The following is a 23,001-nucleotide window of genomic DNA, read 5'->3' on the forward strand; positions in this document are numbered from 1 at the left end:
GCCAGGCCCCCTGCCCCTCCCGACCTGGCACCTGCTGAACCCACTTGAAACCAACAACCACAGGCACATCGTAACTGGCTGCTCTTCCCATACTCATCACAGATGACAAATGAGGATGGTGCATGAGGAAAGTCAAAAGGAGAAGCTTGAAGGTTGGTGAATTCATTTAAGCCAAGAAAACAGACTGGGCGAATGGTGCCACCAGGATTAGAGCCCATCTTCACAAGGCGATGCTGTCATGATAAAACCAAGGAAAGGTATGGGGAGCATTTTAGGTTAAAAAGAGTCTGAGTGAGTGAACCCCGATGGGATCTGGGCTGATGGGAAAAGTTGCATATGGCCTGGGTACTAAAGGATACTAAGAATTGTTCATTTTCTTAGGTATGGTAAAGGTATTATAATTATGTAGAAGAATGACCTCGTGTTTTTAGACCTGCTCAACAAGTTAGGAGCAGAGTGTTGGGATGGTTGTCAACTTACTTCAAACAATCCGGCAAAGAAATATACACATTTCTTACATACACGTCGCATAGCTAAAGCAAAAATGGCAAAAACGAACAGCAGTTGATGAATTTAGGAAGGCATTTTATTGTCATTCTGATGTAATGTATGTCTGAAACTTTTCATAACAGTTTAAAAAAAAAAAAGAATGTCTATCCTGTTAGGTGGCCCATGGCCTGGATGCATGAAGTATCTTCTTGGATTCTTAGAACACTAAGGGGATGACAACAGTCTTCCTAATAAAAGGATACCGGGAACCATAGTGGGAAGGAGAAAACCAGCAAAAAATAATCTGCCAAGGAAAATTGAGAGGTAAAAGCCTGACTTTTGGGTTGTAGGGGAGGAGAATCTTAAGTAAAGCTAACAAAAATCTTTAACTCATAGGTGTGATTGAAGGAATCCCATTCTGGCAAAAAACCTTAGGACCATTGACTGTGACTTTGCCTCTGAGCTAGTCCGTTGTCCTCCTTGGACCCTAAAATTAGAATAAGCTTTTGAATCAAACAAAACTATCCCAAAGAGAAAGTAAGGTTTAGGAAAGTGTTTTCTCCAGTTTCTCCCAGAGCACCCTCTTATTGTGCGCGCTTTCTATGTGCATGGTCAGGTTCATCATCAGCACCACGTCCTCGAGATCCTGCCGCTGGATACTTTGACACCAGGAGGGCCTCTGCTTCTTCACCCAAGTAAAGGCTCACTCTTGACTTCCCATCAGGAGTAAAGGGGTTGACGTGTGCCACTGCCTCTGGGTGACAAAACGGAGCCGAGCAGAAAGAGTCACAGGCGTGCCCCCCCCCCCCAGATTTGGTGATAACAGTGTATGCATACGTGGTTCGCGAAAGCTCTTTTCAGACCACAGAAGTGAAATGGCCACAGCCACGTTTCAACTTTTTCCTTTCTAGGTTGTCTTGAGCCTATTATAAGAGAGCATTCTGAAGAAAAAATAGATGATAAAGCTTCTCCAGGAAGCTGGTTTCATATGGTGGTTTAGATTTAAATAGTGATTGTCTAGCACCATTTGAAATCAGTGTTCTTGGGGGAGACCAGCGTCAGTACTAGTGGGTGAAAGGAATGAATGGGACGGCCCCAGAGTATCTGAAAGCAAAGCGCAGACGGCCACAGAGTCGGCCTGGTGCAGCTGACGCGCTCCTTAACCCTGCCAGCCGTGGTGTCACATTTAACAAGCTCGTTATAGGGATGGGATGTCTTTGTTATTAGAACTTTGTTTTGTGTGATAATCCTTCTGCAGGCCAGACTCATCGTGTGAGGGTTAAAGGGCCAAACGTACGGTGGATTTATCACTCCTGGGTCCCTCCCGACCCTCACGTCGTCCTGTGACCCCTTAGAGGATGACTGATTTCTTTTGGTGTTCAGAGTCAATATAATTTTCTAGCACCATCTGAAATCGGTTATAATGATTGGGGAAGAGCACCGTGCAGCTGACGAAAGGAGAGAAAATATGTTGGTGACCTTTGGGGCCACGAATAAGAACCGAGAAAATGGAAATACGGAGCAGAAATACCGAAGCAGTGCTTTAGTTTTTACCTTGACTCTCTCTGCCCTGAATTGCGTGCGTTATAACGCTGATAACTGATTAACTGTTAGCAGGTGGCCAGTAGTTTGATTTTAGAGAAAACTCCACGGAATTTCTGAGGATTTTTTGTTTCGATGCTAGATACCTAGAAAAAAATGGATAAAATCAAAGACTGCCTCGGGTCATTTGAAAGGAGCAGCCAGGGAGTAAATTCTGTTCCTGGTGGGACACGTGTGTCGTGACCTCATCTGCGAACCCTCTCCTGCCTGGCAGTGAGCTCATTCCGTGGTTAACCAGGTCAACTTTCATAAAAGGCAGTGCCAGGCTCAAGCCGGCTAGAAGTTCAGTCTAACAAGGCACATGAAGAAAACTGGTACAGGTAACTAGGTTTCTGTGTCTAGGACAGAACTACGTTAATACGGCTCAGTTCCGTCAGAGAACAAGGTAAAGCAAGCCAGGGGTTATATTTGAACTCTTTCCCTAAATTATACCTTCTCAGCATGGAAGGGAAGCGGTGAGGTCCTCAAAAACAGCACTGGTTTTCCAGAACCAAGCAAGGTGGGGAGAACAGGCTTCAGAATGAGCTCCTAGGGGTCATCCATGCCACTTGGGCCCACAGGTACTGATCTAGCCCAAAGGTCAGCCTGCTGTTGCCACCCTGTGTCTCCCCACGGCATCCCAGACACCCGGGCGGGGGCCCCTGGTGGAATGCCAGGCCTTGTACCCCCATTCTCTCGCCTTCCTGGAGAAGCTAGCTGGCCTAACAAGTGATCTCTACGCTGCTCAGCAAGGCCCAGGCCTCTCTGCCTTCCCTACCCTTCTCACACCCCCTTCCTCCTGTTGACCTTCTTCTTTAGGAAAACACTTGGAATTGGCAGCCAAAACTTTCTGCCGCCCACATCAAATGAGGTCATGTCGCTTCTGATTTTGCTGTCCTGTGGTTACTATTTCCCCCAAGCCCTCTCAGGTGCTTTCCTCCCTGGCTCTGTTCTCCCTGACTGATCTTGCTCACTCCCCTGGTTCCAGGAACACCCGCAAGGTACTAATTTCCCCTGAACTGGAGCTCTAGGTACAGATAGTTTTCCAGAACTCTTCACTGCCATTTTGTCAGCGGCTCCTAGATAGTTCTACCAGCTATTCTAAACCTGGCTCAATTTAATATACCAAAGCCGTGCCCATTCTCTTCCCTACCCCACCCCCCCCCACTCCCCTGCTCTACCCCACGGTTAAGGCTGGACCCCGCAGACTTGTAGGACGGTTCTCGCTCCCTTGCCCCCGCCGCCCCGGGACACCCACCTCACCAAGTCCTGTGGCCGTTCTTCCTCCACTCTGTATAATCCACCCTTGAGCCAGCTCGGTGGCTTTCTTGTCCCACCTCCCACCTTCAGTCCCGTTTTTGTGTTAACGCCGATTATCTTTCTGAAGCACGCGTGTGACCTTGTTCCTTCTCCGTCCTTCATGATTCGCACTCGTCTCCCAGCCTGTTTCCTGAGTTCACCCAGCCCCTTAATGCTGCTGCCCCTCCAGGTACCTCCGCATTTCCAAGCTTGTGCATACCCTGTTTGCTCTGCCCGGCCCTCCCCTCCTCCTCCTCCTCCTCCTCCTCCTCCTCCTCCTCCGCCTGGGCGCTCCAGCTAATTCTTTAACCCCTGGCTCGTGTGTGCATGTCTGTGAGGCCTTCACTTGGTCTTGCACTTTGAGGCTTAGAGCACTGGCAGAGGCTTTCTTCTCTGTTCTTTAGAACCTGATGGTGCGCTCCATGTGGTCCTGTGATCACTTAACTCACTTCCCCGTCTTCTCTGCCCGCCTCTGAGATCCTCGCATTTGCGAGGGGCGGGAGCTAATTCACACTCTGTACGTTCAGTTCATACTCACATACGCATGCAGGATCTTCTGTAGCAAATGTTCCTTCTGGGCTGTGCTTCCTCTGTTCAGCCAATTCAGGGTTTCTCTCCCATTTTCATTTGCCAAATACACGGGGAATGAAAACTACTCTCAGGGATGACCTAAATTTAAGTAGAGGACAATAAATCTGCTTCAAAGGGCATGTATCTTTTTCTAAAACTTTTATATATGATTTTGATGTACGTTCCATTATGGATTAGCCATGTGTTTTTTTTCTTCTGTGCATAAGTATTAGGAGTTGATATATTTAATGAGTTAGCCTTGGGGAGAATAGTTATTATGGAAGGATGTTTGTCTCTGTTTTAGAGAACAGCAAAGCCACGAAAACAGATGTGCCCTAACTCTAACAGGCAGTGAATGTTTGCTGAGCAGACTGCATCCATTAAAAATAATAATTTACAGCTTACTACGTGCCAACTGCCCAGCAGTTGCCAGGTGGATAGTATTTTCCCCAAGTCCTAGATGAGGAAGTAGAAGCACAGAAAAGTTAAGTCACTTGCCTAGGGTTTCACAGCTTGTCGACATTAGATTTGCATTCTAAATCGGATAATAAACAATCACGATGATGATGGCGGCCAACACCGAGCTCTTATTTTGTGCCAGTCACTTGCTGAGCATTTTACATGAATTATCTAATTTACTCTTTCAAAATAGAGTAAAGGTAGGTATATTTATTTATGGGAAGTAGGTATTATAATTATCATCATTCCCATTTTGCAGATGAGAAAACAAACCACAAAGAACAAAGTAACTTGTCCCCGATCATGTAACTATCAAGTTTTCAGGCAGGTGTATGAACCCAGATCTCTCTGATTCCTGTGCCTGTGATCTTAATGAGTACTGTTCTTTTCATAGTGGTTGATGTAATGATGGGGGTGCTCATCTGGGTGATGGCCCCCACTGAACCCCACGTGCTGGTGTTCACACCCTCCCGTGGAGCCTGGGCTGGACCAAGTGACCGACTTCTCTTGGATGGAATATGGCTAAGGTGAGGCGTCACTTCCAAGATTAGGTTACAAATGGGCTGATCCTGTCGTGCTTTTGTGTTAGCTCATGCTCTCTCTCTGTCTTTCTCTAAGGAAAGTCCCCTGCCATGTCAGGAACTGCCCAGTGGAGAGACCCAGGTAGAAAGGAACGGATGTCTTCAGGCAGCAGCTCATGATGACCCGAGGCCTGCCTAGAGCCACATGAGCTTGGAAATGAATCCTCTCTCGACAAGGGTGGGGATGACTGCAGCTCTAGCCAACACCTTGACTGCAGCCCTGAGAGACCCTGAACTAGAGGACCCACAGAAATTGTTACATAATACATGCTTATTACTTTTAACCACTACATTCTGGGGTTACTTCTTAATGCAGCAATAGATGACTGTTATGGCTGGTAGTACTCCTATCTAGGCTCAAACTTCCTGCTTATTGTACCTAATTTGTTTTTAGATAAACATGTTGTTGGAGAATCACTTTAGATTTACAGAAAAGTTGCACAGGTAATAGAGTTGTCTTCTGTCCCTCATCCAGTTTCCTCTATTATTAATATCTTATGTAACCATGGTACATTTGTCAATACTAAGAAACCAACATTGGCACTTTACTGGTGACTGAATTTCAGACTTTTTCACATCTCACTAGTTTTTCCACTGATGTCCTTTTTCTATTCCAGGATTGGTATCATATTTTAATAGCCTAGTAGATACCGTGCCTCATAACTGTGCATGTGTGTGCTTGTGTGTAGAGAGAAGAAATGCGTATACGTTTGCTAAAATCTGGGAGATCTACTCACAGATAATAAAGGAATATTAGCAAGATCTTTAATTAGGGGTCTTGTTTATAATTACTAAGAAAAATAACCATTATATTAACTTAATGAAAAATGTCTAGGAGCAGCTGGGTGGCTCAGTTGGTTAAGCATCTGACTCTTGGTTTCTGCTCGGGTCATGGTCTCAGAGTTGTGAGATTGAGCGCCGTGTCGGGCTCCATGCTCAGTGGGGAGTGTGCTTGAGATTCTCCCTCTCCGTCTCCCTCTGCCCCTCCCCCTGCTCGCATGTATGCACTTTCTAAATAAATAAATAAATAAAAATCTTTTTTTTAAAGTCTATTATGTGAAATCACTGGGGGGGAGGTGGGAGTGGCTACAAATAAAAAATGGTAAGACCCTAACAAGTCAGAAATACTTCTAAATGTCGTCTACCTTACTAAAAAGCAATAATGCTTTTTTAATAAACTAAAACTTGGATTTTCATTTAATAAGAATATCAAATATGAGATTTGCCAGTGGTTATTTTGCATTATCATGTTGGTACAAATTAATTTTTATATAATATGTAATGACTTAATTTTCTTATAAGTATGTAAATGAAAACTATCCATCTAAGAGAACTGATTTCCTTTTCTCTTGATTCCTATGCAGTGTGATCCTGGCCAAGTCACTTAGTCTTCTTGGGTTTTCCTTTAGTATCAGTTTGTATTACCAGAATTTTACAACGAATTAATCATGTACTACAAATGCTTAATCTTTGTAAACATTTTGTAAATAAAACTGTAAAAGGGTAATAAAAATTACTATTCCCTGATTGCTTAAACATTAAGCTGCATTATTTTGCAGCATTTCCAGGTAGTCCTTAACAAATCATAAAAATAAAGCTTTCAGGAAAAAGTGAGTGATGTTGTTTGAAAGAGAAAGGACATCCTACTTCTACATATAATCTCCTGGTTGAATTTTTTAACAGGGTATATAATGAGAAAATCAGATGACTTCAGCTAAGCTTTGTGTAGATCCTAAAAAGCCGTTAAGCAAGACAGGACTTTAAAATTAATCTCCTTGGTGACCTACCAAAGAACCCAAATAAGTCATAAAAAAATAAATAAATAAACAGATTTGAACTCTGGAAATTAATGCACACATGAGACCCCAAATCTTAGTAGCCGAGGTTTGCTTCTAGGCTTGATTTAAGGGGTCCAGCTCTTCTCCATTGCCAGAAAGACTCACTGATTTTCAATAATTGACTACTGAGAAAAACAGTAGAAAAGGTTGCAGAAGGAGAGGGTGCCAAAGGAGAGAGAAATGAAATATAATTGGGAAAAAGGGAGCAAAACACAATGTAACCTCATTACAACATACTACTTCCCAGAACTCTGAATTCATTAAATTTTCTGCATTTCTCAACTTTGAAATGAAAGTGTCAGATTACAAGAAAGCAAGCTGTTAGGTTTACTGAAGAACTGCACGCATAAATATTTCTAATACTACATTTGAGGTTAGTACATAATTCATTTCTGCCTATTGTGTCTGAAATACATAATCTTGACTTATTCAAAATGATGACTGAATCGCAGGTACTGTGAAAACCATAAATCATCAAAGGCTTCAGTTTGATTCATTGTCCTGTGTTTACTAAAACCAAAGAATGTATAAACATGTAGAGACTTTGTAAACAATTCTCATTTAGGCAAAAATGAAATAGAATTTGTATGCTAGATAGAATCCATTATACTGTGTTCCTTATGTTTCTTTATTATTGAGGTAAAATTCACATAACATAAAATTCACATTTCAACCATTTTAAAGTGTATAATTCAGTGGCTTTTAGGACATTCATGACCTTGTGCCACCATCACAACTAATTCCAGAACATTTCCATCACCCCCAAAAGAAGCCCCATAGCCATGAAGTAAACACCTCCTCATTCTCCCCTCCTCCTCGCTCCTGGCACCCACTCATCTGCTTTCTGTGCATTTGCCTATTCTAGACATTCATACAATGGAATCACACAATATGTGGCTTTTCGTGATTGGAGTCTCACTTGGCATAATGTTGTCAAGGTTCATCCATGTTGTAGCATGCGTCCGCACTTCATTCCTTTTTAAGGCTGAATCCTATCCCGTTATGTGGGTGGACCACAATTTGTTCATCCACACATCTGTTTGATGGGCATTTGGGTTGTTCTTTACATTTATGTTTTTATTTCTGTCACTGTCCTATGTGCATAGACCAACGAGTCAGCGGCACCGAGTCCTACAATAATGAAGGGCTGTCCTCTGCCCTCCCTCAAAGCAGCCCCTCTCAGCCCATTTATCGGTTTCTTTTGTTTCCTCCATGCAAAGTGTTCTTACTGCTATTTCTTGGTTTTGACTTTATTTTACTCTCCTACTATGGAAATGAGGATTTGGCTCTTAACACCACCACTCCTCTGCATCCTACTCTGTCCACTTTAACGACTTAGTTACAGCATGATTTTTGGTTAAGTCAAGAATTAGTGTTGGTAGTTCTATCAGTCCTGTTGACCATGTAGCGATACAGTTTGACATTTCCTTTTAAAACTTTTTAAATTATGCAATTAGTAATTTCCTTTTTTTTAATTTGCTTAATTTTCCATGTACTTACTTAATACCAGTTCTTTACTACAGAACTATAATGTCCATTTCTGACTCCCAGTGCTGTTGAAAAGTCTGAGAAAACGCAGATTTTTGGCTCTTTTTCTCCAGAAGTTTTAGACCAGTCTGTTTATTCCTTGAGTTTAAATGTCACAATTACGTGCCAGGATAGAGGGCGTCTTCATTTATTTGGCCAAGAGCTTAATGTCCCTTTCATTCTGGAGGCTTATGTCTTTAATTCTAGAAAATATCCCTCTGTTATTTCTTAGATAATTCTCTTTCCTCACTCTTCTCTTTCTAGAACTCTTATTTTTCATACATTGGCCCTCCCGGAATAATGCTGTGATTTTTCCCATTTGTTTCCTTTCCAGTTTTTCATTGTTTTGATCTTGTCCTACTTTCTGGGAAAATTCCCCCTGCTATTTCCAAAATTTAACACTGAATTCTGATTTCTGCTAATATATATTTAACATCTGAAAGGTGTTTCTTAGCATTTTGTTTTGTTTTGAGGGCTCAGAAATGTTTCTAAGGATGTTAAATCCTTTTTTTTTTTTTTCCTTTTTGAAGGTTTCTGGTCATGACATTATCTGTTTCTTCTAGGTTCTTTGTGTGCCTGGTTTTAGTTTTGTCTTTCATGTTAGAAGTTTGCTCAAATGTCTGTAGATTCTAGACTATCCATTTATACTTACGGACTGGGCCTTAAAACTGTTGGAAACTCTGTCTACCTTGTCAGGACTTACCAACTCCTGGACCTCATTTTAGGATGTGGGGTAGGCAAAATAAGGACCTCCCAGAGATGCCCTCGTCTCAATCCCCAGAACCTGTGGAAACATGCTTTAGATGGCAAAAAGGGTTCTGCACAGGTGTTTCCGGTTAAGGATCCCGAGACCGGGAGAGAAGCGTGCCTTACCCAGGTAGTATCAATCTAGTCACACGAGTCCTTAAAAGCAGAGTACCTTTCCCAGCTGTGGTCAGAGGGAGACGTGACTATGGAAGGTCAGAGAGATGCAACGTTGCTGGCCAAGGAGCGCAGTCGGCCTTTAGAAGCTGCAGAAAGCAAGGAAGCAATCTCCCCTAGAGCTTCCAGAAGGGAACGCGGCCCTGCAGACCCAGGTTTTACCCCAGGAAGACCTGTATCCGACTTCTGGCCTTCAGAACGGTAAGACAGTAAAACTGTGTTGTTCTAAGCCGCTCGGTTTGTAGTAATTTGTCATTGTGGCAGTAGAAAGCTAATACAGGGTGATTGAGTGGAGATTGAGCTGTTTCATTGAGGATTCCCAATATCATTTATAAGTTTGGGGGTTTTTTCCTCCCTTGGTCTGGTCTAGTTCCTGCAGAGATGAATCATCCTTTAGTCTCTTGCTGGAGGTTGTATCAGGCTCAAACAGAGTCTCTCTAAAGTTTACAAAAATAAAGGGTTTCACATGGTTATGATGGCTTCCACGATGCGGGGGGTGCTGGGGGACTGAGGGTCTTGAAGGCTGCAGCTAGACAACTAGTGAAATTGTCACCAAAGACTTGAGCTTGCAGCATTGGGGTGAGGAAAGCCGGCAGCCTCAGGAAGAGTCCAAGAAGCTGCCACCTCGAGCCACCAAAGGGGGGTCGCAGAGTGGGAGCTGGTGGGGAGACGTCCATGACCCTGCCCCATCCAACACCGGAATAATGGTTCCTGCCCTTTCCGCCTCCCAAATCTTCTGCACCTTCCTGTTACTGCACACTGGAGCCTGGAACCATGCAGGGAGAGGGGTTCTGGGAAACGTGCTTCCCAGTCTTACATGGGCCGGTGTTGGTGGCGAGTTGACTGACCATAGACAGTCGAGCACAGAGGGACAAGCCTGGCTGTTGGATCCCGGAGGCTGAACTGAGTGAGGAAAGGGTCTGGGAGTTCCATTGTTCAGGATATGGACTCAAATTTAGCCCTTCTTTGTAGCAGCGCCCCTGTTCTTTCCTTGGCCGTGCCTGATACTCCTAAGTCCAGGGTTTCTCCGGTTCAGGCTTTGCAGAGGGGAACTGGTGTTGGAGAGGACAGGGGAGAAGGGCAGATTTCACGGAGCCTTCCACAGTCCTGCTCTCAACCCCACACTGGCTCCCGAGCCTTGTCGGCGCGGCTTGCTTCTCTGGGGGCTTGGGTTTCAGCTTTTTCTGCTCCGCATTCACCACATGGCTGTCACCCTCAGATTCCCTTGACAGCTCTCACCTGCTGCCGTGATGCTTGTTCCCTCCGTCCTTGCTGGTTCATACTTGTTTCTTGATCATCAAATTAGTGGGATTTCAGAAGGACTGCCACAAGCCCATGTGTTACTGGGTTTAAGTGAAAGTCTGTGCGATATTTAAGATCAATATTGTATAGTGCGAAGAGGTCAAAGCCAGGCAACCCATGTCTGATTCCAGCCGTCTCACCATTGTACTTGTGAGAAGCCCGGTTTTCTCATCTCTAAAGCAAGTCGGCGCCCTCGGGGTCCTTTTTAAAGACTCTAATGAAAGCTGTGGTTCCCCCCATTTAAGAAAAATAGTGCACATGCATACAAAATTGAGTGTGTTCTAGAGGTCCACGGGTCCCCAAAGGCTCTCCGTGAACCCTCCAAGGGTTTTAACCCCCAAGTTCGGAACCGCTGGCTTAGATCGTCTCTGAGGTCACTTTTAAGACCTGACATTCTGATTCCCAAAAGCTGTTGGCTTAAAAGTAATAGATTTAAAAGATGACCTTTGAAGCTGGCCTTTTTTAAAGCTAACAAAATAGTTTCAATGTACTGTTAGGAAACAAACAAAAAAGGTGGAGCCCAAGAGTTAGTCTGAATTCAGTTCAGAGAGTCAAGGGGCTTCGAGATTTAAGTGGCTGTGGATGATGGTTAATGGGCTCGGCCAGTGGAAGGACTGAACAGAGATGAAAGACCCCCTCTCTCATTTGCTCACTGTACAAATGCCATGGAATGAATCGTGGTGAGAAATCTAGGCGGCGGCTTGGCCAGCAAGGATCGGATCTCGTACGGGCAACATTAACAGCAGCCTCCCTGACCGTGCTCTCTCGCGGCGTGCAATTTTGAATGACGACGTCAGGAAAACAGGCTAACCTGAGCTACAGACTAGCTAATAGCATCACCATGTACCCAACGCCCGACGTTATTTTTGGTCTTTACTTCCAGCTCTTTGGGACCCGAGGGGCAGCCCAGCTCCTGGGATTCTCTGTGCGTCCTCCCATGACTGGCTAAGGAGCAAGATGGGCTTGCTTTGGGCTGTGGGTTAAGTGGCTGACAAACGGGGCTGTTTTCTGTATTGCTGAGAAAGATGAGGGGAAGGAGGAGGACGATGCAATTTTTAGGTTAGGTCAGGAGGCATTGTTAAGGGTCTCTCCTAACCAGTTTCCCAGAAATTGGAGCAACACTGCAGTTACAGTTCTTTAGCTCTGGACCAGCAGCGAGCTTAGGTCAGCCCTATGCTGCTCCTTGTCTTCATTTGCCATGTGGTTGAGGCCCCTTGGAAGCCCACGTGTACCGCCCCAGTGGGATTATTATTGGGTGGATGGATGCTACACACCTGTGACCTTTGTGCCATCTTCCTGTGCCTTAGTCATTTTGTTCTTTTTTTTTGTTTCTCCAGGCTATAATTTTCTTTAGGGAGTCAAGTCTGCTGAGTAAAACTTATGTTGATTATTTCCTATAGCCTGTAGTAAAAGCAGCAGCTCCACCAGCCAAGCAATCCTTAAAACCTATTTCAAAATCTTTTTTAAAAATAGTATTTAGGGGCGCCTGGGCGGCTCAGTCGTTAAGCGTCTGCCTTCGGCTCAGGTCATGATCCCAGGGTCCTGGGATCGAGCCCCGCATCGGGCTCCCTCCTAAGCGGGAAGCCTGCTTCTCCCACTCCCCCTGCTTGTGTTCCCTCTCCTCTCTCTCTCTCTCTCTCTCTCTCTCTCTCTCTCTCTCTCTCTCGCTGTGTCTGTCTCTCTCTCTGTCAAGTAAATAAATAAAATCTTAAAAAAAAAAAAAAAACAAAATAGGGGCGCCTGGGTGGCTCAGTTGGTTGGGCGACTGCCTTCGGCTCGGGTCATGATCCTGGAGTCCCAGGATCGAGTCGCGCATCGGGCTCCCTGCTCGGCAGGGAGTCTGCTTCTCCCTCTGACCCTCCTCCCTCTCATGCTCTCTGTCTCTCATTCTCTCTGTTTCAAATAAATAGATAAGATCTTTAAAAAAAAAAAAAATAGTATTTACCCCATTCTACAAATAGTTAAGTAGAGATATTAGAAGGGAGAACTGCTGTCCTAACACCTACATAGTGCATCAGTGAGGGTTGAGAAGAGGCCCTAGCATCTTCTCTATCCTGCCTCATCTAGGCATACTGGCCACCCATTGCCATGGGTTTTGATTTTTCTGAGCCTGGAGCTTAGAACCTCATAGAAATTGTGTGTTTTGTCAATCCGTTGACTGAAGAATTGTTTGGGCGTTGACTTTTTTTTTTTAATTCCCGTGATCTGCTTCTAGAGAAGTCCTGGGCTCCACGCCCCCCAGCTGCACTCGTCCTCCCCCAAGGGCCAGGGAACAAATTCTCCTGCCAACGGGTTTGCAGCCACTGCTTCGAAAGGCTTATTCCGCCAGGTGGCCTTTAGTGCCCAATGGCCAGCCCTGCTCACTGTGTGGAAACCACAGGTAAGTGCCTGAGCTGGCACTGCCCTGGTATGTGGGTGCGGTCGGGGAGCTTCAGACCAAGCTGTACAGACTTGCTGTCCCAAGATTAGCGCTCTCTAAAAGCAGAGAGGACATGAGGGGCAGTGGGCACAGAATGCTTCTTCCTGGGCGGTGAGCGGGTCTGTAGGTGGACAGACAGCTTGTTCCTCAGACGTCCGAGGAGGCAGTCAGAGGAGGCAAGAGGAAGGATGGAGGTGCTTCTCTAAATCCTGCCTCCATGAAAAAAAAAAAAAAAGCCGGAAAATTATGGCCCCGCACCAATCTATCAACCCCGAACATGTTGGACACCTCCCGCTATGGGTTGGGCAGAATTGGTGCAGGCCTGGCAGAAGCTAAGTAGCCAATACTGTGCCAAAGGCTTGATGTGGCAGGAGGTGACAGGACAAAGGTATTGGAGGGTGCCAGTTGGGCGCCAGCCTTCTTAGCTGTCAGAACTGGTCTTGGAAATAAGCACAGCCCTTGGGTATACTTTTGTGGGAGGCATTTTTAGTCTATGAAAACAGCTGCCTCTCCCTTCAGGCTTCCTTCCTGTGACTGAACAGGCCAGAGGGGAAGGTCAAGGGCAGGCCGTAGAACAAGGACAAAGGAAGGAGGCGTGGATTGTACATAGAGCCATGTTCTAATCCTAGCTCACTGACTTCCTGCACATGGAGAACAAAACAAACAAAATTAGAGAGTTGGGTGGGGGGAAAGGCTGGGACACATGTAAGTGAACAGGGCTCCAACTAACTAAACAGTGAACAGCTAGGAGATCCGTGGGAGGACCCCACCTGTGAACGACTTTGAAATCACCTTGAGAAGGTGACTGCATGAATCCACACTGATTGCATGAAATGAACCAGTAGCCTCATTTTTCCTACTAAAAGGTAAGGCCAATAGCAGTACCTCATTGACATGTCTCGAAGGTGAAAGTGGCAACATCCATAAAGAGAAACAGATGAGTTGTGGACATGTATACTCTTTTTCAACTGAAGACGATGTGGCCGGCAGAGATGGCTTAGACTCTGGGTCCCTGGGTGAGCCGCTCCTGCGCTCACACCTCTCATCCCAGCAGCAGGAGTTCCTCGGTGCTACTGAACGTGAGAATTACTGTCTGCTGATTGTGACCATGTCCCCAGGGACCGAAACACGTGAATAGTTCCTCTTTGCCTTCTGGAGGACAATACTGGCCTTGAGAAGCAACCGTCCCCCATTTGCTTAGTATCTCAGCAATAATTTAGTTGAATAAAGATTTATTGAATTCCTACAATGTTCTAGGCACTGCCTATGGAGGTCCCCCTGTAACATACCCGGAACTGTGCTCCTCAGGCCATTTCCACGTCAAGATATTGGTAAACTGCAAGCGCTGTCTTTACATGCAATTATTTAAAAATCCGTGCTGTTCTCCTAAAGCTGGTGTCTATCTCAGCATGCCACAGCTTTCTCTCTGAAGTATTTTAAGTTCTGAGGAAGAGATCCTAGGAGGAAAACCTGATGTTTTAATTAGATGAAGGACATTCTGATCCTGTTGCTGACCAGTATCCTCCCAAGTCAGCTGAGGAAAGGCTGATCATATGGTTTGTCCTTCCTAAACAAATACCTGTGTGTCCCTTTGTTTACAACCCACCCCCGCAACACCGATCTCTCTGCCTTGCTTGTTGGCAGAGAGCTGGTAGAGATGGAGCTGCATTTGTGTCCGGGGACAGATTAACACTATCTTCCCAACCTGCCTGTGACTGTCCCCTCAGTGGTCCCCTCAGAGGAAAAAGTGCAGTCCACCCCAGCTCCCAGCAAGCAGGAGGCCTGAGAGTCTCGAGCAGCATCTCATCACTAAGTGGAATTTATCTCTAAAAAGAGGTTTCTGGCTGACCAGACTTCATCAACTCAGATGTGTCTGCCCTGAAATGGAATGTGAGTGGAAGTTAAGGCCAGAGCTCAGGACTCTGGAGAACTCTCTGGTTAGATCCCGGATCAGAATGGATCACTCTAGTGTCACAATTTTTCTAATACATGGTATCTCTGTTAAAGCACCTAGTATATTCTGCCTTGCATTAGAGTCCCTCCTATTCATGTTTTTCTTACCTAATAAGCTGTAAGCTTCTTGATGTCAGGGTCCACATGCCTAGAAGAGTGTAGGCATTCTGTGATGAATTGGCATGAAAAGTACTATTCCCACAAAACCTTTAGAAGGTTAACCTATGATAAAGCCTTAATGTAAACACAAATTTTCTGGATGTCAGTAGTGAAACAGACTGCACTGAAGTCAGGGCCTCCCACTCTGAGAAGCCGAAGCCTCTTTATAGTCATTGTTTTAGAAACTGTGGCATAGCTGCTGCTATTCCCTAGAGATTTGGGGTGGGGGGAATGTTCTTGACCTGAATTCAGTTTACTTTGGTGCCAGATGGTTTTCTGACCATTCAAAAAAATTTTTTTTAAAGATTTTTTTATTTATTTGACAGAGAGACACAGAGAGAGCAGGAACACAAGCAGGGGGAGCAGGAGAGGGAGAAGCAGGCTTCCCGCCGAGCAGGGAGCCGGATGCGGGGCTCGATTCCAGGACCCTGGGATCATGACCTGAGTCGAAGGCAGACGCTTAACGACTGAGCCACCCAGGTGCCCCCATTCATTCAAAATTCTTCTACTCCTATTCAGATGTAGTTCAGGAACTAGGAGCGTCTGAATCTGTAAACTGTAGGCAAAAATTCTCCCCCAATCCTATTCCTCAAAAGGGGTTCAAGAGAATAGATAAACCCTATAACTTTGTGGTTAGTGGAATTATAGAAGAAAGAAGGGGCACATACCCTAACGCTACATCGCTTTAACACCTCCCACAACTGAGAGACTTTGAATCGACTGCCATTGTAGGAGTTGAATTTTCAAGATCTAAAGATTCAGCACCATGGTCAGAGCCAAAGAGATAATTAATTTGGGCCTCTAGTAAATCCTCTGTGCAGGAGGAAAATAAAGGGAATCTTTACCTGAAGAATTCTCCTTTTAAATAACAGTGAGATACCACTACACACCTTTTAGAATGGCCAAAGTCCAGAGCACTGACAACACCAAATGCTGGCAAGGATATGGAGCAAACAGGAATTTTCTTTCATTGCAGGTGGGAATGCAAAATGGTATATACAACCACTTCGGAAGACAGTTTGGTGGTTTCTTGCAAAATTAAACATACTATTGCCATACATCTAGCAGTTGTTCTCCTTTGCATTTACCCAAAGGAGTTGAAAACTTATGTCTGCATAAAAACCTGCCTGTGGCTGTTTATAACAGCTTTATTCATAATTGCCAAACCTTGGAGGCAACCAAGATGTCCTTAAGCAGGTGAATGAATAAACTGTGGTACATCCAGACAGTGGAATATTATTCAGCACTAAGAAACGAGCTTATGGAGCCATGAAAATACATGGAGGAAATCTGAATGCATATTAGTAAGTGAAAGAAGCCAATCTGAAAAGGCTGTATATTATGTGATTCCAACTATATGAGATTCTGGAAAAGATAAAAAGTATGGTGACAGTAAAAAGATCAGTGGTTGCCAGGGGCTAGGGGGGAGAGAAGGATGAATAGGCAGAGCACAGGATTTTTAGGGCAGTGATACTATAATGGTGGATACATGTCATTATAGAATATACAACACAAAGAGTTAACCCTCATGTAAACTGTGTGTGGTAATGATGTGTCAATGTAGGTTCATCAGTTGTAATAAACACACCATTCTGGTGGGGGATACTGCTAACAGGAGAGGCTATGCATGTGGGAGGGCAGGGGGGTTATGGGAGATCTCTGAACTTCCCTCTCAACATTGCTGTAAACCTAAAACTTCTCTTTAAAAAAATTCTTCTCCAACTAAGTCGTCTTCTGGCCAATGTTCAGGTCAGCCACAGAAAAGACCCTAAGAACCCCAGCTCCATGCTGTAATAGGCACCACTCTATCTCCAGGTGTTACCTGAACCGGACCCAGCTCCACAGCCATAGGGCTTACTCTGAACATATCCCATTAAGGGTATTTTTGACTTCGGTGGTACGTTCTTTCCCCATGTGGGTTTTTGACGTCTGCTAATCTGTGAAATGAAGAGTCCTCTATCTCTTAGCCATGTTAGTCCATATATATCTGAGAGCTCCTCTAAGACAAGGTAGGAGGCTGACCTCAAGGGTTCTGGAGGAAGAGCTCCTGGCCCCAGAATCCCCTCTTTGCTCCCTCTAATGGCCCCGCTAAGGCAAAGGCTAAACTTACGCAAGTACGGACACACTTGTCATGCAGATGACACTGGAAGGACAGAGGGGAGAGGAGCTGGCATCTACTGAGCATCCCCTATGTGGCAGGTATGCAATAGAAACTGTCTTAGTCCATCCTCACAGCAGCCTGATGCTGTCGCTCTCTGGCTCCCTTTCATAAGAACAGGCACACAAACAGGGATGTGATGCCCAGCCATGGTGAAGGAAACCATTCTTGTTTGGAATCTGTGTGCCTCACGTTACGTAACATGTGCATTCCTAAAGAGGCATAGGAGTTAAGATTCACATACACATTGTGTCGTCTGAGATCAGAGAGCACACCATCTGAAAGTTTTTCTTCTTATTTCAGAAAGTCCAGAATCCAGCAAACATGGAACTAAATCCTTCCACTGGGAATATAAGCTATTAAAGGAGGCACTTGTAGATGATGAAACGCTTCTCTGATCTATACTAGAATAGATAAAATTGAAGAATGGGGAATGGATAAAACTGAAACTGCAATAAATGAATATTAAAAGTGACACAAAGCCACACGTACACACCTACGCTTTGTGCTAACGGTGATAGAGCATAAGTGCAGTCCCAATTGCCGGGCGTTCCTGGGCGGCCGCTCAGTGACAATACTGCGCAGCCCAGGCTTTCTTCACAGGACTCGTTAATTACTGACTTGGCGAGTGCCTCCGTGCTTTCCTCCAGAGCTCCTTCAAATTCTTTTTATTCTTCTTGCAAGTTCCAAAACCAGATGCTGCTTTTATGGAAAAGACTAATTGCTGTGGAATCTAATGTATGTTCTCCTTTTGTGTCCAGATATCCTCCTTCCTGTTTAATGTGCAGCACCCCCATGACTCACCTCTTGGTTATGGTCTATAAAGTCACCACACCCTTTCTGGTCCTGCCCGCATGTATTGCTAAGTGTTTTCAACTTTGGAAAGAAGCGCTTATGATTTATGCTAATAATATGAGACACTAAGGAAGACTTGTCTTACAAACACAAAACAATAAATGACAAGGTAGATTTTCTTAAGCCCACGTGCTTGCCTCCCACACCCCACAGCCTAAGCCTATAAAGTTTTCAGCACTTTTATGGCAGGAGACATGCCTGGAAAATTCATCATAAGATAGCATGTGCCCAGTTAAATATTTGTCGGTTCTAACATTTTACATTCTTTTCGAATTAGTAAAAAGGGGCAATGAGAAGTGAAACCTAGATACTTAATGGGTAGTGCAGGATGAACAAAATAGTGACCAACAAAGCACTGAAAAGTAGTAGCACTTGTACTCTGTGTTCTTTTGGGTAGTCAAAATTTCTGAATAAATGTGAGGCGCCTGGTGGCTCAGTCCGAGTGAGCCAAGAGTCAGTGGACTCTTGGTTTCAGCTCAGGTTGTGATTTCGGCATCCTGAAATGCAGCCCCATGTTGGTCTCGTGCTGAGTGTGGAATCTGCTTGAGATTTTTTCTCTCCCTCTCGCTCTGCCCCTCCCCCTGACTCGTGCACACACACTCTCAAATCTTTAAAAAGAACTTCTGAATAAGTTCCCAGCATTCACCCACTCTGATGCTACTATGAATCAATGTACAAAAAAATCCACATTTCTAATAACCCTTGTGGTAGGCATCTCCCTCCTCCTTTCCAAGCCTAACAGAATACCAATTCTGTTTAGAGGATGAGAGAGAATATTTCCCATTAAAACTACTTGCTCAGAACAGAGGGTGGCCTTGTTACAAGCACCTGATCCAAGCACTGCTCCTACTTCCTGCCTTGAGTGCTGATACGAAGTCTGTCACTGCTGCAGCCATTTTGTAACCATGAGGTGATAAGCATGAGAAAATTGGCCTACAGGCAAAGAATGGCAGAGAAACATGGTGGGAACCTAGGTCCAGAATGGCACCATTGCCTCCTTTACCAGCCTTGGACTTCTTATTGCTTGAAATAAATATCTACCACACTTATTTAAGCCACGGTTAATGTGGTTCTTTGTTGCTTGAAGCCAAATGCAATAGTAACCAATACAACATTGCACAGATCTTAGCTTCTGTTTCTAAATTTCAAAGTTCTACATTTCTCTCAAATTCAGAGAGAAGTAGCCATGTTATCTAATTTTGGGTCTAGACTTTGACATTCTATAAGAACCTGCTATATCATTACAATCAATTCCAGATAGGTAAATACCAGAGTAAAATGTAAAAAAAAACAAACAAAAACCCCAAAACAATAAATACATAAGAAATTTCTTATTAAAAAAAAAAGACTGGATTTCAGGAAGAAGGGCAACTACATATAAAATCACCAATGGAATTATACCCTTGAGCACCAGTCTTCAAGGTTGTGGGGAAATGCAATCATACAACATGGAATCAAGCCCCATGTTAGGCTCCCTGCCCAGCAGAGAGTCTGCTTCTCCCACTCTCTCCCTCTGTGTGCGTGTGTGCTCTCTCAAAGAAATAAAAATATTTTTAAAAAAATAAGTGTTGTTGAGGATGTGGAGAAATTGGAACTCTGGTACTTTGCTGGAGGGAATGTGAAATGAGGTAGCCATGTTAGAAAATGGTTCGGCAGTTCCTCAAAAAGCTAACCACAGAATGACCATATGACCTAGAAATCCCACTCCCCAGTATCTACTCAAGAGAAATGAGAACACATATCCTCAAAAAAAAAAAAAAAAAAACTGTACACGAGCACTTGTAGCAACATTATTCTTATAGCCAAAAAGTGGAAATAACCCAAACATGTATCAACTGATGAATGAACAAAACGTGTTATATCCATACAAGAGAATATTATTCGGCCATAAAAAGAAATGAAGTACTGATATGTTCTACAACGTGGATGAACCTGGAAAACATGATGCTCAGCAAGAGAAGCCAGACGCAAAAGGCCCCATGTTGTATGATTGCATTGATATGCAGTGTCCAGAACAGGGAAATCCACAGAGCCAGAAAGCAGATCAGTGATTGCCAGGGGCTGGGAGGAGGGGGCATGCTGAGTGACTTCTTAAGAGGTAGGGCGTTTCCTGTTCTGGAATCGGTGCTGGTGGCATGAATGCATTGTGCATGTACTAAAAGCCGCCGAATTGTTCCATTTAGGATGGTGAATTTTATGATATGGATTTCAGAGACTGCATTGTAGGAAAAAATGTGTCTTAGAGTTGATGAAATGTGATGCATTGGATTATATGAAAATGTGAAGCTTCTATACAAATAGCAGTTGTATCAATTAGGCAATGAGTTTGCTGCATTTAACAGAAAAACCCATGATAACAGTATCTTAAACAGATTAGAAGCTTATTTTTGTTTCACACAGATGCATTCCTAATGTAGACAGGCCAGGACCCATGAACTATCTCTATGGTTTGTTTAGGGACACAGATTTCTATATGTTCTATGTTCAGTATCTGGCTTACATCCTCAGAGTTACTTTATGGTCAAAGATGGCTGCTGGAGTGCCAGCTATCATTTCACATCCCAGGTGTGCAGCAGAAAGAGGGGAAAGGACAAAATATTTTCCTCCCAGCTAAATCAGCTTTCTTTGAGTAGAATAAAGCTATTGCAAAATAAATGCTCAGATATCCATAAAATGGGAAAAGCTCTATGAGGCAAGACCATGGTCTTGTTTATCAATGCATCCCCAGGACCTTTCATAAGACACAGCACATTAAAGTCACTAAAAAATGTATGAAGTGAATAAATACATGCATGGAAATGGATAAATGCATCATACAACTATTTAAATATTTTCAGGCCAAGAGCACTCTGGCAAACATGTTGAATGTCCCTGAAATCCATTAGGCTGTAAGAAACGAGGCAAGCACCAACCCCACAAGTTGACATGGTACAGAAAGGGCAAGTATGCTGTGTCCAGGGAAAGCAGCGTTAGTACAGAAAGCAGGTCAGCTATGGTGAGAAGCCTAAGCTGATTTTCCAGAAAGCGCTAAAACTACAAAGAAAATAAGGCCGGGGCTTGAATGTGCTAAGCCCAGCTGCAGATCTAAGAGAACACTGGTTATTAAGAGGCAAGCATTTTGAATTGGGAAGAGATGAAGAGCCAAGTGATCTAGCTCTAAACTTCGTATTTTGTTTTATTATGAAGACAATAAAATCTTTTTAAGATTTTGAGAACACGAGAGCAGGGAGGGGCAGAGGGAGAGGGACAAGCATACTCTGTGCTGAGCCTGGAGCCTGACTCAGGGATCGATCTCATGACCCCCAGATCATGACCTGAGTGGAAACCAAGAGGCTGATGCTCAGCCACCCTGAGCCACTCAGGCGCCCTGAAGACAGTAAAATCTTGAGGTTATGTTCACTTCAAAAATATTTTCAGGGTGTCTGGCTGACTCAGTAGAGCATGCAACTCTTGATCTCAGTGTTGTGAGTTCGAGTCCCATGTTGGGTGGAGAGATTACTTAAAATCTTTAAAAATATATTTTTTTCAAAAATAAGGAAACGTTCATTATGATATAATGTGTGAAAGCACATTAACTATGTTTAGTATAATCCCAATTTATTGAAAACATGTATGCTTAGAAAAATAAGTGATTTTCTAAATATATAATGAAATTGTTCTGATTTTAAAGTATTTCTTCATACTTTTATATACTTTCCAAATTTCTGCAATGAGCCAGATTATTTTTCTAATTAGAAAAACAAGTTTAAAAATCAACTAGAAGACCACTTCAGTCTTAGTATTAAAACCAGATAATGAGCTTATCAACCTAGGAGAGTAACCAACAGCAACGTATGCCGTGCAGAGCCCCACAATCCTTCTTTAGAGCTTCCCTTGTCCAGCAGTTTGTTTTACAACTTGGGGGAAAGGGAATGTTGACATTTGTAAATAACACCCATGTGGAAACATGACCATCCCTATATTTTGGGGTAACAAATTAATTCCCTATCCTATATTTCAGTTTCTTTAACCTAATAGTAGGGCATATAAACACTCATTTTTTTTTAAACATGCAAAGTTATATTAGTTTCAGGTGTACAATATAGTGATTCAACAGTTCTATACATTACTCAGTGCTCATCAAGATAAGTGTATTCTTCATGCCCTTCACCTGTTTCACCTATTTCACCCTCCTCCCTCCCCCTGCCCCGCCCCAGTTCCCCTCTGGTTACCATCTGTTCTCTGTAGTTTACAGTCTGAGGGCACCTGCGTGGCTCAGTCAGTTAAGCGTCCGACTCCTGATTTTGGCTCAGGTCATGATCTCAGGGTCATGAGATCAAGCCCCACATCAGGCTCCACACTGAGTGTGGAGTCTGCTTGAAATTCTTTCTCCCTTTCCCTCTGCACCCCCGCCCCCTGCACATGCATGCATGCGCACTCTCAAAATCTTTAAAAGAAAAGAGTCTCTTTCTTGGTTTGTCTCCCCCCCCCCCTTTGGTCATTTGTTTCTTAAATTCCACATATGATTGAAATTATGTGGTAATTGTCTTTTTCTGACTGACTTATTTTGCTTAGCATTATACTCTAGCTCATCCATGTTGTTGCAAATAGAAAGATTGCATTCTTATGGCTGAATAATATAATATTCCATTGTATATATATACCACCTCTTTATCCACTCATCAATCTATGGACACTTGGGCTCTTCTATAATTTGGTTATTGTAAATAATACTGCCATAAACATAGCGGTGCATGTATCCCTTTGAATTAATGTTTTTGCATTTTGGGGGTAAGTACCCAGTAGCATGATTACTGGATTATAGGGTAGTTCTATTTTTAATTTTTTGAGGAACCTCCCTACTGTTTTCCACAGTGGCCGCTCCAGTTTGCATTACCACCAACAGTACAA

General features: G+C 43.8%; 1 long non-coding RNA gene across 2 annotated transcripts in view; it reads left to right on the forward strand.

The window, feature by feature from the left end:
- LOC123835300 (uncharacterized) overlaps positions 1–9,141 on the forward strand; it is a 220,842-nt gene extending 211,701 nt beyond the window's left edge. For both annotated transcript variants that reach the window (XR_010406372.1, XR_010406373.1), the window contains 4 exons: positions 103–257; positions 666–813; positions 4,793–4,925; positions 5,017–9,141. This is a non-coding gene — a long non-coding RNA (uncharacterized LOC123835300). The remainder of the gene's footprint in view (positions 1–102; positions 258–665; positions 814–4,792; positions 4,926–5,016) is intronic.
- Positions 9,142–23,001: the final 13,860 nt, after the last annotated feature.

This window comes from Mirounga angustirostris, unplaced genomic scaffold, assembly GCF_029215605.1.
Source record: "Mirounga angustirostris isolate CCGP_5_RB_7025 unplaced genomic scaffold, mMirAng1.0.hap1 SCAF_12, whole genome shotgun sequence".
In the NCBI taxonomy this organism is placed as follows: domain Eukaryota; kingdom Metazoa; phylum Chordata; class Mammalia; order Carnivora; family Phocidae; genus Mirounga; species Mirounga angustirostris.